Source organism: Aedes aegypti, unplaced genomic scaffold (genome assembly GCF_002204515.2).
Source record: "Aedes aegypti strain LVP_AGWG unplaced genomic scaffold, AaegL5.0 Primary Assembly AGWG_AaegL5_hic_scaff_929_PBJ_arrow, whole genome shotgun sequence".
NCBI classification, from domain to species: Eukaryota; Metazoa; Arthropoda; class Insecta; order Diptera; family Culicidae; genus Aedes; species Aedes aegypti.
The window spans coordinates 1-18,180 of record NW_018736633.1 but is presented as its reverse complement, the minus strand read 5'-3'; the positions used below and the strand labels follow the sequence as shown (position 1 = coordinate 18,180).

The 18,180-nt window shown below is 37.8% G+C and overlaps 1 long non-coding RNA gene across 1 annotated transcript; it reads left to right on the top strand.

Annotated features, from left to right (window-relative positions):
* The first annotated feature begins 3,762 nt into the window (after positions 1–3,762).
* On the top strand, positions 3,763–14,171 carry LOC110681447. Its single transcript, XR_002503203.1, has 2 exons — positions 3,763–4,517; positions 13,947–14,171. It is a non-coding gene; the product is annotated as an uncharacterized LOC110681447 (long non-coding RNA).
* The last annotated feature ends 4,009 nt before the right edge of the window (positions 14,172–18,180 follow it).

Sequence of the window (18,180 nt, the reverse complement as noted above, 5' to 3'; positions counted from 1 at the left end):
CTCTGCGCCATTCAGGTGTTCATCGCAGTGCTGCTTCCACCTTTCGATCACCTCGCGTCCGTCCGTCAAGATGCTCCCATCCTTATCCCGGCACATCTCAGCTCGCGGCACGAAGCCTTTGCGGGATGTGTTGAGCTTCTGATAGAACTTCCGCGTTTCTTGAGAACGGTACAGCAACTCCATCTTTTTGCATTCCACCTCTTCCAGGCGGCGCTTTTTGTCCCGGAATAGGCGGGTTTGCTGTTTCCACTTCAGTCTGTATCGTTCCACGTTTTGCCGCGTACCATGCTGCAGCATTGCAGCCCGCGCTGCATTCTTCTCCTCTAAAACCTCCTGGCACTCCTCGTCGAACCAATCGTTTCTTGAGCTCCGTTCCACATATCCGACCATGCTTTCGGCAGCGTCGTTAATGGCTGCTTTGGCTGTCCTCCAGCAGTCCTCAAGAGGGGCCCTATCGAGCTCGCCCTCATCCGGCAACGCTGCCTCAAGATGCTGCGCGTACGCATTGGCGACATCCGGTTGTTTCAGCCGCTCGAGATTGTACCGGGGCGGGCGTCGGTACCGTACATCATTGATGACGGATAGTTTTGGGCATAGTTTCACCATCACCAGGTAGTGGTCGGAGTCAATGTTAGCGCCACGATAGATTCTGAAGTCGGTTATGTCGGAGAAGTGCCGTCCATTGATCAAAACGTGCTCGATTTGCGATTCTGTCTGCTGAGGTGATCTCGAGGATACGAGAGGCTGTGCTGGAAATAGGTGCTACGAATGGCCATATTCTTGGAGGCGGCAAAATCTATCAGTCGTAGGCCGTTCTCGTTCGTCAGCCGGTGGGCGCTGAACTTTCCAATCGTCGGTCTGAACTCCTCCTCCTGGCCAACCTGAGCGTTCAAATCTCCTATGATGATCTTGACGTCGTGGCTTGGGCAGTGGTCGTACTCGCGTTCGAGCTGCGCGTAAAATGCGTCCTTGTCATCATCAGTGCTTCCGGAGTGTGGGCTATGCACGTTGATTATGCCGAAGTTGAAGAATCGGCCTTTGATTCTTAACTTGCACATTCGTTCATTGATCGGCCATCACCCGATCACGCGCCTTTGCATAACACCCATCACTATGAAAGCTGTTCCCAGCTCACGTGTGTTGCCGCAGCTCTGGTAGATGGTATGATTACCTCTAAACGTTCGCACCAATGCTCCTGTCCAGCACACCTCCTGCAGCGCTACGATGTCGAAACCGCGGGTCTTCAGTACATCGGAGAGTATGCGAGTACTTCCAATGAAGTTGAGAGATTTGCAGTTCCACGTACCGAGTTTCCAATCGCTAGTCCATTTTCGTCGCTGTGGTCTTTGCCGATTGTTCCGGTCCGTATTCTCTCGTTGACGTTCCTGTGCTGATGTGTTTTTACGGTTGGCTTGCAGGGCCTGACACCAACCCCCTAGATTTCCGGAGGACCATTCCCCCTAAATGTTCGGAGGGCCATAGTGCGCAGTTTAGCTTAGAGTCCTTCTTTGGCACTCGGACGATGATCAGCCGCCCCTGACATGGGGAACAGACGCTGTTGTGAGCCGCTCCTAACATGGAGTACAGACGCTCCAGGTTTGCAAAAGCAAAAGCAAACCCCCCCTTCCCTGTCAGCATACGACCAAAGTTCCCACCGGGGTTTGGTTATCCGACCTTCCCCAAGGTTACTCGTACCCCGGCCAGTACCACGAGGAGGTAGGATAGGAGTTGCTGGGCAAGAGGCTAGGGACCGCACAAAGGGGTCTATTTTATTCCTGCAGGTACGCGAGGTACCAATGGTACGCCATGCCCAACCATTTACCGCGCCAGCCATTTTTATAATCAATGCCAGAAATTCCTATATAGCATTAGACGCCTAGAGGTATGCAACGTCCTATATACTTTACGTATTTATTCGATTTTCTTCGAAATAAACTTACAGTCATCCCACAGTTTTGGATAGCACACACATATGGATCAAACTTGGCTTGAACGGAGAATATCTCATCAAATAGAGTTGCAATTACGCAGAATACATTTTATCTACGTAAACCATAAATCTGTACAGCCTTGCAATCAATCATAACATCTTCTGGCATATTTTATTCGTCCGCATAAAATAAAATGTTATCCATATTCATAGAATCGTTGATTCATAACTGTGGGGCATTGAAACCCGTACCACAGTTATGAATCAACGATAAGACGATTCCGAAAGAAACGCCGAAACATATACTCTCACTAACACACCATAAGCCATTTTACGAGACGTTCGAATGACGTTTTCTGGCGGGCCGCTCTTTGTTGTTGTTCAAAAAACTAGCATGATATCTGAATGGCGCTGGTCACATTTTTGTTGCCGATGACTTCCCCGTCTCTTTCAGCGCATGTTTCTACCCGGTTTACATGTATTATAAGTAACGTATATGAAAAATATCTTCCCCGCCTACTGATTTAAATTTTACATGCGAACATTAAAAACGTTGTTGCATTGCCACCAGCGCCATTGTTGAATATGCTCCTTCCAAATGTGGCGCTAGAAGAAACGTAAATTAATCGGCCCGCCAGAAACTTTCAAAGCTGCACTGAACGAAAACTCCGGTCCTAGATTGAATGATTTGTAATTCAAACGCTTACAAAACTTCATATTCCTCATTTTGAATGACATTGAAAGAATATGATGCATCCACAGTATATTGAACAAAAATCATCCAATTCAGTTATGAATCTCAGATCATATTCTAATGACAAAAGGCAGATAATTGAATTATGATAACATGAATGAATAACATGCAGCTTATGACAGATTCTAATACCTACTATGTCCCATACCGAAAATCATTCAAATATTGTCTGAAATATCGAACGAAAAGAGAATGGTCATAAATATCAAATCATTCTGACAAATCCAAACGTAAATATGGCGGCGGCAACGTGGAACGCCTAACATTTCTGCTTGGATTTTACAGGTAATTACACTTTGAATCTAATATTATCCTTATTTGTAGCATTTAATTTAAAATTCCTTAAGGTACCTACCAACTACAATAGCTGACATCCAAGTGTTTTGGTTCGATGGAGCAAAGCTGTGAAACAAATTTATTTGCAAGGAGCCACATCAAACATCATGTTCGCTACATATAGCCATCTGTTCCTGAAAGCTGGAAATTGTTACCTTTGTGTAAATAAACATTAATGTACATAAACCAACAACGTACCGTAGTTATTAGTTTTTTATTTGAATTCTTTTGAATTAAGAAATATTACGGAATTGGGGTCGTTTACATGTGTGTATGATAATCATTCAATCAGACGCATCTGCTTCGAGGATAAAAATCCTTCCAAGACTGGATGATTTTCATTCGGTATGATTTGTAAACAGATGATTTCCACGAAGATGAAAATCATCTTGATTGTGTCTGAAAATAGGTATGGGGCTTGGATGAAGCAATAATCATTCAATTCATGGCGGGAGTTTTCGTTCAGTGTGGTAAACAAACGGAAACCATACACGGAGAAATATTTTTACCTAATTTTTGAGTTTACTTTACCCAAAATTACACAGCAAAAAATAATGTAATCCGCATCGATGTAATTCATGTCGATGTATAACAATTCCGATGCAACCGCGAAATTCATATGCAATATAGCATCTTTTCGATGTTATATTACATCGCCTTGATATTACACAGAATCAACATTACCATTTTTCATCACATTGAAATTGTGAAATATTCACATTACAACTAATCCAATATTACATCGAAACAGCTGCAACCAAGTCGTTCCAATCTACTTGAGTGATATTACACAATTTCGATGTCATTTTGCATTCAACACTGATGCAATGATACATCTCGCAACACTGCCCATAGTTTGTTTTGGTCGGTGGATAAAGATGGCCGGCGTGGCAGAAGTTCGCGATCGCGATTTATTCTTACGCGATTTTTCGTTGCTAAAACTCCGGGAAAACTCTTAAAGTATAGTGAAAAGAAATGCTTTTACATCCGACGAGTTCAATAGCTGTGCAATTGATGTGGCAAAACAATAATGTTTCGAATTCAAGTGGAACAAACCCCCCAAGAAAATTTGCAATTTCTGGCCGTAACAGGAGAGTCCTACCGAGGTGATAAGTATGCGATGGTACGAGAGCCGTTATCGTGATGATGATCCTTGCAATCCGGAAAGAGGATCGCTGAGGCAATCACCATTAACAGTTCGTTCCCGGTGGTCCCATTGACCCCTATTGATGTTGCGAAGAGGATCCAGGTTTTTTTCCGCCAGATTTGCCCAGCCTCCGCTTGGAATGGAGTGTCGTTTCTTCGGTGCCGTGAGCATACTTCGAATGGTACTGGAGATAGCCAATTCATCCTGCTGCCGGGTGGAAAAATCCTCAACTCCTGCATTCACCAACTTACACGACATGTAACCGATGTACCAGATCAGCCGCAAGGTACATTGCAACGGTGTAGAGCTTCAAAAGCGGGAACGCTCTACTGGCGACTACGGTGAAACGGGTAACTATGTATAAATGTAGATAAATTGCTCTTAATGCCTAAGATTATAACTCTTCGTGTTGGACAGCGTGTGGGGACTTATCACACTTGTTTTTGATCGAGGAGTATTCCGCGAAAGATTACCTCAACGGCATTAACGGCAATATTTGAAAAATTCTTTTTAGTTCAAGTACCTAAAGGATTGATTGATTGATTGATAGATTGGGCCCAATAAGTCGTAGCGATACACGTGCACCCTGGGCTTGGGAGTATACATTCCAGGGAGCGATGAGTTTTTATAATTGGTCGCTGTTGTTAGTAGTTTTGATTAGATGTTGGGTGAATTTCAAAGCAATGGCAACCTTTTTATTATAAAATTCGGATTTTATCTTCTGACCTAAAGATCCTGTTTAAACTACTGCATAGTACGGCTATCACTTGTCAAAATTACTTTCACTTCGGGAAAATATAATTTCAAGCTGACGAAAAGATTACAAACTGAGGGTGGGTTAGGAGCACAGTCAGACCCTTGAATGTGCAATGTGGGGTAGTAATTGGGACGCCATTGCCATTGACGGTTTGTTCTTCTACGAGGTTTTCGAAACCCAACAGGGCGCGTGCACCGGATTGCGGATAGGAGCAAAGGGAGATCAATAGCATCTGTTAGTACTGTTCAATTGTTACAAAATTACATTACACCAAAACTTATTACAAAACTACATAATTAACTCATTACTAATCACTGTTTCTATATTCTCTCTTTCTCACCTTCTTATATGTTGCATGATTATGGTCTTTACTAATATAATGCATGAGCATGCACAATAAGAATAATTTCAGGATTGTAAGCAGTAAATGGATACCTGGATAGAATAGCTTCGAAAAGGGTGCTCAAAATAGAATAATTCTGGTCGGGGAAGTATTATCATCAAGAGTAAGTAAAACTTTTTCAATAATAACTCCTTCATTACACAAACAAATGAACTAATAATATCAAATATTTTTATTTAAATCAGCATCGTCAATCAGTGAACTGAAATGTCATTGTATATCTGTATATGATAAAAACAGTTAAAGTTTGTAAATTTGTCACTATCGAGTGAATTGCGTTCTTTATAGTAATGTTCAATCATTATCAAAAGCTCCAAAGGCATCGCATCGTGCCATCAGCAGCCCTCTCGTATTGTTATTATTTTGTTGTTTATAAAATTTCTAGAAGACCAGCTTTTTCTTTCTTACTTGTACAATGGTCGGTCTATTTGGAATTTTGATAAGTCAAATCAAACTTCAAAACTCAAATCAAATTGCTTTCATCACATTTACATTTTGCAGCATTAATCGCATTAGATTGTCAAGTCTTCTACAATTCCCTATACCCTACCTCAACCCTTCATATCCTTTCCGATGGTGTTCAAGCGGTCCGTATAGACTATTACGGCCATTAGGGAATGAATGATTTTTTTTTATTAAAGAGACTTTCAGCCCTTGGCTGGTTCGTCTCTCGGCCATTAGGGGTAGTCGGGGTGGTTTGGCCAATGGGGTGGAATGAGCACCCCTTGAAAACTGCATAAATTCTTGAAATTTCATCTGAAATAACATGCAACCCCAAAGCTGATGAGGAAATAAAGCATTAGGCATGTTATAAGTTAGTGTTCAAAACTCAAAGAAAAAATAATAAATGATGTTAGAAAAAACTGCCCATATTGCCCCGAATGGCTCTTTGAAATTTCATCATTTCAGAATGATGATGTTCGACTGTTAGAATGTTCTTAAAAATATATTTTCTTGCACGGAGTGTTTATAAATACTAAAACTTTCAAGTGTAGTAATAAAATAATTGAATTTTTAGATTATATGAGATTATTTTGCAATCAAAAATTGGGTGCTCATATCACCCCATCAGTAAAAAATCGACTCGAAAAATGACAAATTTTGAAAAATCAATCATTTATCCGTGAACTTCATAAGACAAAGGAAGCATGTGGATCTAGTGTATTAATCTAAAAATTGTAGAAAATCATGCAAATATTCTAAAAACTCATAATATTTCCAGCACTTTTATCGACTTAAGGTGAAGATGAATCGAAGCCAAACCTCAAATTTTCAAGAGCACGAATCTGGAGAACCAAACATCCGTTTAAACTGAAAACTTAATCGATTGGTCACTAGCTGGGTGTGACCAATCGATTAAGCTTTCAGCTCAAATGGGTATTCGGTTCTCCAGATTCGTGCTTTTGAAAATTTGAGGTTTGGCTTCGATTCATCTTCACCATAAGGTGGCCAAACTGCCCACTTTCCCCTACTTATCCCTGCCATCTGCTAGATAAAACAGATTCAATTTCAGAAACTGTTGCCAGTAACAAGGACTTTGTACCGTGAATCCTTGAATTATCAGAACATATTAACCTAGCTCGACAAACAAGATGAGACTAGGGTTCAAATTGGTAGATCTTACCCCGTAACGCATCACGAAAAGTTGATCTATCCGCGTTACGGGTACTGATAGAAGTTTCATTGCTATTACATTACGAGACTCATCAATAATCTCAATGTGACTGTTATGCGGTTACAATTTACATTGTGACAATACAACTTGGTATATTTTTCGAATTTTCTAGAACAATCTCACAGATTTCTGTAAGTTGATCGAAAGTCTTTATTATTTGATGCCTCTCCACGATATTAACTCCAAATTGACGAAAATGTCGAATGTGACAAATATGCAGTTACTGGCAGTGTAGAGTTACTATGAAAAACATATATTCTTAGTAATTACTGAAGGAATTGTTTCTAAGAATGTTTGACGATTTTTTATTAAGTTTTAAAAATTTTTGAATTTTAGGAAAAAATAAACTGATTGTTGAGTTTTTATCATTTCTTGGTCCAAAATATCTAGAAGAACAAATATTTACATCTCTTCGGAATATTCAAACATAGTTAGTAGAACAAATACTTTAGAAATATAAAAAAAATGTTTGAAATTTTTGACAACATTGATTATTGATGTTGTTATTGAGTGATTATTGAAATATTTGAATCGGCCATGAACATTTTAAAGTTGTTAGAAATTATTGGCTAAAGTGGATGAATTCCAAAAATGTGAGATGTTAAAAGAAATAAAAATAAGGTATGAATTATTAGAGAACGCTGAGGCATGTTTTGAAACTTCTCAAAATTCTGCTAAAACTGAGTAATTCTGGAAATGTTTGACGGTTTGTTATTACTGATATTATTCTTGAAATGTTATAGAAAAAAGGTCTACTTTTTTCTGACGCTACACACTAAGCTCTTACGGTGAATTTCACCGTAATCTCAACAGCTGAACAGTTCGGTGAAATAAAACACCGTAGTTCCGTCGAAGTTTTACGGATTCCGGTGATTTTTCACGGAATACTGTAAAAATTTACCGTACTCCGTTAATTTATTTCACCGAACTGTTCAGCTGTTGAGATTTTACAGGAATCCGTAAAATAATTTAAGTGTGTACGTACCGACAAAGACAGAACTTGCTTCTCAGATTAGTGTTCCTATGATCACTTCCACAGACAGTTAATAACTCAAAGCTTCCTTTGTAAGATTACCATTTGGTGAGTCGAGAAAATTTCGTTTACGTAAACATCCTCGATTGGTGGGATTCAAACCCATAACCCTCAGCTTGGCGTTCTCCACCATTTGTCCCAGGAATTCGTTTTCATATTCTATTTCTGTTTGTTTCCATTTTCTTAAGAATTGCTTAGAAAAAAATTGCTCCTAGAATTATTTAACATTCCAACGCTTAATTTAGAAACTTTCACAGTGATTACTTCTAAACACTTTTCTAGGGATCATCCTCTAGTTATTTTTCCAGATATTCTTACTGCTTCTTAGTTGATGCTCTACACTCAGATCGGTTATATAAAAAAATGAGTTGATGACTGTCAAAAACGACCTCTGTGCGTCGTGAAGTTCGAAAAAAAATAAGCAGAATTTCAGAATGTGTGAAAATAACACAAAAGAGTTCGATTTTGTGTAAAGTTTTTTTAAGAGACTAGGTAATATTCCAAAGATTTATGCAGGTATTCTATCAAAAATCGGATTTTTTTAGAAATTCTTTTGGATATTTCATTGCAGTTGAATCAGCCTGAGCTTAGAATTCTCCTAATAATAAAAATTATAATAATATACATAACAACCCTAATTGCGTATAATAATACCGCCATTTCGTAATCATTTCGTTAAACATTCATTTACAGTTTCTTCCACGAGTTGCTTCAAAAATTCTCGAGGGATTATTCTACGAAACCTATTAGGAACTCTTCCAGAAGTTCTTCAACATTATACAGGATTATACAACATTATACCAAGAATTCCGCATGAAGTTCCTTCAGATATTTCTCTAGGAATTTCTTCAGCATTTCTGCTAATCTGCTAATCTGCTAATATCAACGCACCCCCTAGCCATGGCCAATCTGCGTTGTTTACACAAACATCCCTATAAACCCCACGTTTACCGAAAAAGGCGTTATGAGGTTCTGCACTGCATTCTTGTATTGGATTTACTTTAATGGCACACCGATGACAGAGTGGGTAGGCTCGCACCATCGTCCCGCCCTTCTACCTATTTTTGAGATAGGCAGTTCTGTCAGGGTGTAAGTAGTTATTATTATCCATGTAATCAAAATGTAATCAAAAAATCAAAATGTTCTCCACAATGGCTTGGAGGTTTCCTTCTTCATTTCGGTTGTTCTGGAAAGATAAGAAAACAAGGAAAGGAAGGGGCCACACCACTCCACAGAATGGCGGCCCATCTGATATTAGTTTTGTGTTAAATAATTATTGTTGAAAGGTAGAAATGCGAGTAGGCGGTAAGCCGCCAATCGAACCGTCAAAATCCCCATTAGCTTTCGCCATCGCTGTGGTAGATGTTGTATTTGAAAGCGGTGTTAGCGACGGGGTCTACCGCTCTGAATTCACGTTCTCCAGATCTTAGCCAACGCACTTCCTGAATAGCAGCCACGCACACGCCAACTTTTCGCAATTCACGAGCCAAAAGGCTCACTCGTCCAGGTTCATTTAAGGTCCTGACGTTCCAGGTACCGAGTTTCCAATCATAGTCCTTATTTCGTTGCCAGGTCGGTTGCCAAAAATAACGTTCGTTTCTTCTTCTTTCTCCATTTTCGTGGTGGATAATGACTTCGGTATGCTACCTTACCGGGGTCGCGCTACCTACATCATGTTGATGGGACTGCCATCTTAGGTGTAGCTGACGTGATACAGCGTTTCGTACTCAGCCGCTGGATACCAGAACAGACGCTGTTTGAGCCGCACCTCCTGGTGTACAGACGCTCAAAACGCACCTCCTCACTCTAGCTGATTCAGAAGGACAACAGTGCCCAGGCTGCACTACCAGCTAAGTACGCAACCCTTAGCTGGCGGTCTTTGTCATCATTTGACCCGTGGAAGCGCGAGGTAGGAACTTGTGAGGACCAGAGCTGTGTTGGACGCTCCTTCCTGATTGTCGACTCACCATTTTGCGGCCCAAGAATTCCGCATGAAGTTCCTTCAGATATTTCTCTAGGAATTTCTTCAGCATTTCATGAAGAAATTACTCCCGGGTACTTTCAAATGTGTATTGATTAGTAAAGCTCCCATGGATTCTTCAAAAGACTTTATGCCAGCAAACAATACAGAAATTGTTAATAATTCTTCAGGTATTCCGTCCGATATTTTTCAAGGAGTTCCTTCAGACAATCCAGTTGGATACATTAAATCCAGATATTTGATTGATTATTTTCAATAATTATCTTAGAAAGCTCTCGAAAATCCTCCAAACTTCCTCAAGAATCCAGGATTTCTTTATGAGGTTCTTGCAGGAGTTCATTAGGAATTCTTCAGAAGTTTCAACAGATATTAAATTAGGATTTCCTTCAGAAATATCTGAGACATTTTTGGAACAATTCCTGGATAAATTATGTGAAACATAATCTGAAGGTATTTTTAGAGAAATTCTTGGTTAAAATCTTAAAGAAAACCATAACGAAAATTGTAAAGGAAATTCTAAGAAATCGTATTTGTAGAAGAATTATTTCAAAAAATCTTGGAAGAAATCTTAGGAAAATCAACGGATGAGTTCCTGAAGGGCTTGTGATTTTCTTGAGAATTTTTTGAAATAGTTCATGGAAGGCTTCCTGAAGAAATTCCTGTTGTAGGATTTCTGGAATTATTCCTAAGCACCAGGTTTGATTCTTAAAGGATTTCTTCTTGACATAACATCCCTACGGTACAGAGTTTGCTTCTCAGCTTAGCGCTCTAAGAGTACTTCCAAAGTTTATTATTAAGAGCTTTATTTTCCAAAGTTTCATAACAGGTACGAAGATACCCTAGAAAGTAAAAAAAATTACCGTTAAGAATAGATTCTGGACCAACCGGGAATCAAACCCAGTTACCTTCAGCATGGCTATAGCACATCATCACTGCTCTAAAGAAGGATCTTAATTCCCAAAGGTATCTTGAACGAAAATTTTGAAGGATTTGCTTGGGAGCTCTGTAAATAAAAACATTGAATGATCTCCTGAAGAAATTTTCGAGGTAATATCTGAACGAATCTTAGGTCAAATACCCGATGGTGAAATAAGAAAAGATCATGCAAAAACATATTGTAATACTTATCGTTATGTCAAGAGGAATTTAAAAAAGCTCTAGGAAATATCTTTACAGAAACGTCTAGTTGGATTATCTGAGAAATGTTTATAAAAAAATATCTTTGTTTGGTTTCTCCTTCTTTTATGTGGGTCCAGTGTGGTCGTTTTTTGAAAGCATGAATTATATTTATTTTCTGAATTATATTCTGGGATTTCTGAAAATATTTGATAATGAGTAGTTTTAGTTCGTATTCTCCAAAACCAATTTCATAAGGTATTAACAATTAGACTTCAAGAAAATTTTCATACAAAATATGTAATGGACTTGCTCCTGGAAGAAATAAAAAAAACTTGCAGGGTATTGTATGAAAAACCTATTCAAACAATTTCTTATATCTTGAATTAAAAAAAAAAACTATGAATGGATTCCTGGAGGTATTCAAAAAAATCCTTAATTGAATTGTGAAAAAAAAAATCCAAAAGGAATTACTAGGGAAAATTTCAAGAGGAACTCCTGAAAGAATTGCTGGGAATTTGAGAAGAATTAATAAACGAAAACCTTTTGGCGAACTCGCCAAGGGCGAAAAGCCACTCAAATAAAGATAAAGAAAGAAATTAAATATAATATCTTGATCAAGTTCGAAAGCAATTTTACATCGAGCTCCAGAAAAAATCTGAAGCCTGTGGAAAAATAAAAAAAAATAAAAATTAAAATAAAATCTTTGTAAAAATCCTGGGGAATCCCTGAAAAAATCCTCAAATTCTGAGTAAATTCAAAAAAATCTTTTTAAGCAATTCATAAGGAACTCTTAGAAGAAATCCTAAAGGTATTCTTGAAAAATTCCAAAAACAAATCTTGAAGATGCTTTCGGAATAATTAAAGAAAGCATGTCTCATTAGTTCCTTGAAGAAAAATCATCAAGATCTCTAGAACAAATTTAACAAGGAGCTTCTCAAGTAATTACAGGAGAAATTGGAGGAAAGTTCTAATTTCGCTGATTCATATTCCTGGGTCAGTAAGTCACCAGTATCTGTGTTTTGTAATATTCGTGGCAGATTATAAGTTGTCCGTCCATAATCCACGCGGTCATATTTTTTATATTTTTCAGACTACACTCTCCTCTCCTCAAAGTAAATTGTGTTATTGGAGAAATCGTAAAACATTATTTCTGGATGTTCAAGAATATAGATTTATAAATAAAATATTCTGAAGGATTCGTATTTCTAATATCTATAAATTGTCATATAGTTTTTGTATCCTTAAAAAACTTTGTAGGATGCTGAACTGATCTTGGTTTTAGTCATGAGTTAGTTTATAAACTATAATCATTTATAAAGTGATAATTAAGATATTGAAAAGCAATGAAATTGTGCTATACTTAGAAAAATTTGTTTTTTCGATCAAGCTACGAAAACCTGTGATTTTTAAATCGCTATACAACCTGAAAAGGAAACAAACACATGGATGGGTTCCAAAAGGAACGCTTGACAGGATTGAAAAAAAACTCCTCTATTCTATTATGGAGAAAACAAAAAAATCCTAAATAGAGTAGGTGTACCAGTTATGGCCATAGTGGTTCCCTATTTCGCTATACGTGATAACTTGAATGTCTCCACATTTTGAAAAGTTTTGTGTGTTTTAGCAGTAAGATATAAGATATATCTTGGTGTTAAAACATTCAAAAAGATTAAAAATGCGAAAGTCATCGAAATTTCACATATGGCCAAATAGGGAAAAACTATGGTCATAACTGGTACACTTTCCCTACTTTATTTATTCTAGGTGGAACAATTTCATTAAAAAAATTTAGATAAATTCTAGAAGAACAACTCTAAAAGTAACTTTAGGTTCGAATTACATAATTAAATCCAGAAAAACATTGGATGAATAACAGAAATGTTTCATAAATTAATATTCATATAAATTCAATTTGATAAAAGTACATTAAAAATATATGAGAAACTCGTGGAACATCTAGAAAAGTTTCTGAAAGAATTGAGGGAAAAAGTCAAAAGCAAGTTTTGTGGAAAATATTGAAGGAATTCTATAATGTCAGGAAAAACCATCATGTAATTTTATAAGAAGCTCATGGAAAAAGCACAATCTCCCGATAAAAGCTATAAGGTATTCCTTTGGGAAATTCACGAGGATCTTTATGATAAATATAAAAAAACAACTCCTTAACACCAGTATCTTTATACTTATCAAATGAATTTAGAACATTTAAAATAGTTAATGAAGACTGCAGATTTAAAAAAACTGTCGTAGAAAACCAAACATTAATTTCAAAGCTTTTACGAATCATGCGAGAAGACTGAATATTTCTAGATTAACATTTGCGTCTTTTTAAAATATTAAAAGTTGTTATACATTTACGGTGAAAACTAAAGATTTCTAGGAATTTTTGAGAGTCTTTGAGAATATTAAAATTATTTTTAGATTTAGAATTTCAGGAGAAGAAGGAAGAGAAATGTAGTAGAGTTCCCGAAGTGTTTTTCAAGAAAAAAATAACCTGGAACAGATTTCAACCAAATGCCCAAAAGATAAATCCCTTGCGAAATACCTGCAAGTAGACGACGAAATTCAAGAATTTCCAAAACACCAGGAGAATTTTTAAATTTGCCAGAGGGTTTGTTGAATCTTTGCATCTAAGAGTCCCCCAAAGCAAAGAAAAAACTTTGAAAACTCATATTTCCGTAAAACATTCGAATAGAACTTCCGTTTAAACAACTACCTCGAATGTTTATTATATATCGATCTATTGTAGTATATTTAATTTTATATATGTATATGTACAATTCAATAATATATTATTTTGTTTTTTTTTAGATCGGCACGAAAAAGTTGAACGAGCTCTGCGATTTATTTCACTGTTGGCTGAAGGAAACTAATCTCTACCTGAAGAGCCTGCAGGCTTGAATTTAATCTCTGTCCACTGCGGGTTCTCGGACTATCACCTGAAGCGCTCCAGTCGTTATACTGCATTATTTAAACGTTTTTAATTCAATAAAAATAGAATAAATAATGTAAACTTATTTTTTTGTTTGAAACATATCTTATCTTACTACCATCAAATTCCCTTCAATGGTTGATTAAATTGCTTTAATCGATTCCAAAAATTTTGAACCCGATTTAACATCATAAACATTATTAAAAAGCGAAAAAAGATTAAAAAGCAATTTAATCAACCATTGAGCAGAATTTGGGATCGCTTTATTTCGCACGGGGGATTCGGGATCGCTAAGATTACATAGTTTTCATATTACACCGCATCGATTACATCGTATTTTGTACATCGAATATATTACATCGGGAAAATTACATCGGTCGCTTTCATTACACCAATAGCCCGCGAGTACGTCGGGCTGTGTAATATCACACAACCGAGGGAATGACTTGGTTGCAGCAGTTTCGATGTAATATTCAACAACTTTTTTTGCTGTGTAAGTATATCGATTATAGTTTCAACCCAAAATCTCTAGGTTTTCTCTTTCTCCCACACGAATGTTGTCAAAAATAGAGAAAGCTGCATCTACCCAATGGGGGTACTTTGGCCCAATAAGTCAAATTTGGGTAAATGCAACTTTTCTTATGTTTGGGTCGAAAGAACTCAATTTTGCGTTAAATCAACCCAAAATTGAGTATATTTTTCTAATGGAATTAAAGCCAAACTACCTAGTGGGGACCTTGGAAATTTAGCCAAAATTGAGTTATTGGGCTCAACTACGGTATTGCGTTGAAACAACCCAAAATTGAGTTGAATTCCGTCTCCGTGTATGATTCGAAACGTCTCATAAAATGGCTTATAGATCGTTGCACGCCTGACCTAACCTCGAAACTCCATATAAAAAAAATGTCAACAATTCCAGCAGTGAATGTCAACTCCATATAAAACAAATCTAAACAATTCCAGCAGTGAGTGTCAAAGAGCAGGACAGTCAATTGAGCGTGATGAAAGAGGGACAGAGAAGGAGAATTTTTCGTGACGTCACCATGCACTCTTCTATTCGTTTGCTTCACAGATAAATTGCTTTTATAGTGTTCTGATCCATAATATGAGTCGATTTGATCCATAATAAGAACCCTCGTGTTCCACTGATCCGTTTGAAATTTCTTTCGAAATCGACACTTTTTCGTAAAAAAAACGCGATTTTTTATATGTATTCTCGAAAACAATTATGTTCGGCATTGTAAGGCGGATAAATTTGTTTTGTACAAGGTCACCATGATTTGTAATCATATTTTATTCTAAAAACTGACCCTTAGCTGATCCATAACTGTGGGGTGACTGTATTTATATTCCAAAATCGATTGATTTATATTGAATTCAATGTCGAAACACGAAAATCAATCAATATCTTTTCAAAAATATAATTTTATGCAAATTCTTATAGAACTATGCTTGTTTCAACTTAAAACACTTAAAACAGTATTTTAATACAATAAACGGATTCTATTTTCTCTATCACCATACCCGATCCAGTTCCAAGCACAATGATGTCAGTCAGGAGTTTGGTCGAGGATTTCCATATGTTTACATACCCGTTATCAAAGTTACCCCAAAACCGAAAATAGGCTTTCGATTATATGAAAAATTACAAGCACATTCAAAGTTATTCGTTATGCAGTCTAAGATATCAGTACTAGTTTTTTTTTAATTTAAAATAAAAATCTTTAAAACAAAATGCAGAAAAAGTCAAATTTTCTCAAAAAAAAGAGGTAGAGAGTCTAAGAGCGAGATTGAAGGCTAGAGAGCGAAATAGCTAGAACGAGCTCGGAAGAGCTGGGGGAACTTGAAAAGCGGTGCTGACATAGTGCCTGCGGTTGGAGCAGATAGTTACTTGTGTAGGATCAAAGATTGGGTGCAAGAGCACGAGAGCAAAAAAAGAAAACGGAAGTGAAATATATAAGAAGGACGAGAACTTGGGAAACACACACAGAGAGCGAGGGATAGAGAACAGCAAATTGAGAGCTAGATGGTCGAACAGTGAGAGCTAGAAAGTCAAAAAGACTGAGAAGCTGAGAACACGAGAGCACGAGGTAAAGAGCCAAAAGGCGAGAGGGAAATCTAGAGATATAAAGAGCGAGATTAAATGCAGGGCAGACAATCGTCAGATTCTCACAGTTTGGTGACGTCATCCGTCACGTCATCGTCATCCAGTATAATAGCTCTGGCAGGTCGTCGTCTCGTCATCGACGAAAGAGTGCACGACTAACTTCAATCTAAAATCGCAACGAGCATTTTTTTTTTCATTCCGCTTGCTACCCTTAGTTGTCGGCCAGCGTAGACGAAGCGACGCAAAAATTCTTTGGAGTTTGACATTTCATTATCAATAATTTATTCCTTCCCGTGCAATTTTCGCTTCGCTTCGCATATCGCGTCTACCATTACCCATTAGGATAAGGCGTTTACTGTATATTCACTTGCTTTGCACCAACCAATGAATGTCATCACATAAGGGGTCATTTCAAATATGACGTCCATCATTTGGGGGAGGGGGGGGGGTGTCTACGAAAGTGTGACAGTGCATGTATTAGTATTGGAAAAAGCGTAACATAGGGGGGAGGAAATCTCGAAAAACGATGGACGTCATATTTGAATCTTCCCTAATTGCTTGTATTGGAAAATGAATTCATTCTCCTCATGATTCTACAAAAGCTCTGTTGGTAAGCGCGTGGAGTTGACGATTCCGAGAATCGTTGGTTCGAATTCAGACGTGTTTTGTTGTTTTTGGTTTTTTATTATTATTTTCAATTTTTTTCATATTCTAAGTTGGCTCAGTGCTCCCGAACTTCGATTCGCCCGTAACGAAGGAATCGTATTTGTTCGTCATGACGCCGAGCCTATGTGATCGGATTTCTGCGGTGAATCGTCATCCGACGCTGGTTGAATGACGATGACGATGCCTCTATTAGTTTCCATTTGACGGTGACAATTGTCTAGCCTGATTAAAAGCTAATAGCCAAGGAGCTAGAACGGGATCCAGAAAGAAAAAGAAGGAAAATGAGAGCCAGACAGACAAAGAGCGATAGTGAGAGACAGAGGGTCATTGAGCAAGTGCGAGAGCACGATAGCAAAACTCTAGACTAGAGAGCTAGAGCGAAAAACAGCGAGAGCATCATAGAGTGATAGCTAAGACTAGATGGTCGAAAAGTGACAGCAGGAGGCAGAGAGACAGACAAAGAACGATAGTGAGGAATAGAGGGCTAAAGAGTGAGTGTAAAGCACGAAAGCAAAGAACGAGACTGAGAGCTAGAGAGAAAAAACAGCGAGAGCTTCAAAGAGTGAGAGGGACTAGAGAAGCAGAGAGTGAGATTGCAAGCTAGAGTGCCAAAGAGCCATAACAAGATATAGAGAGGAAAAGAGCGAGAATGAAAGCTAGTGACCCAATGTTTTATAACGAGAGCTAGATTCAAAGAAGATAATTAGACAAAGAGCGGGAGCATGATCTAATGAGTAGGAGTGAGAGCTAGAGGGTCAGCGCGAAAGCGAGAGCTATAGAGCTAAAGAGAAAAAAGGAGAGTTAAATCATAGAGAGAGAGAGAGAGCTGGATACAAAGCGAAAGTGAGAGCTAAAGAGGCAAAAAATGAAAGTTAGAGTTAGAGAGCTCTAGAGAGTCAAAGAGCTATAGCAGGAGCAAGAGAAACAAAGAGTACGTGTAAAAGCTACAGAGTCAAAGAGCGATAGTGGGAGCTACACTTTCAAAATTGCTTCACGGAGCATGTGTAAAAGTTACACAGTTTTGTATTAGAGTTACATAACTTTATGTTTGCCATCCCTGTTTCGCTCACAGTTTTTTCACTCATTTTTGCGTACTGGTGGTTCAAGTTTTACACATGTTCATGTGTGAACATTTGGTACATACAAATAAATAAAAAAAAAAGATTGAAATATAAACATGTGTTACTCTAACAGAAAACTGAGTAATTTTGAGAGTTTAGAAAAACAAAAAATGAGATATTAGAATCCAAACAGCGAGAAAGTCGAAGAGTGAGAGTGAGAGGTAGAAAAGAGAAAGAGTGAGAGCTAGAGAGACAAAGCCGAAAGTGAGAGCGATAGTT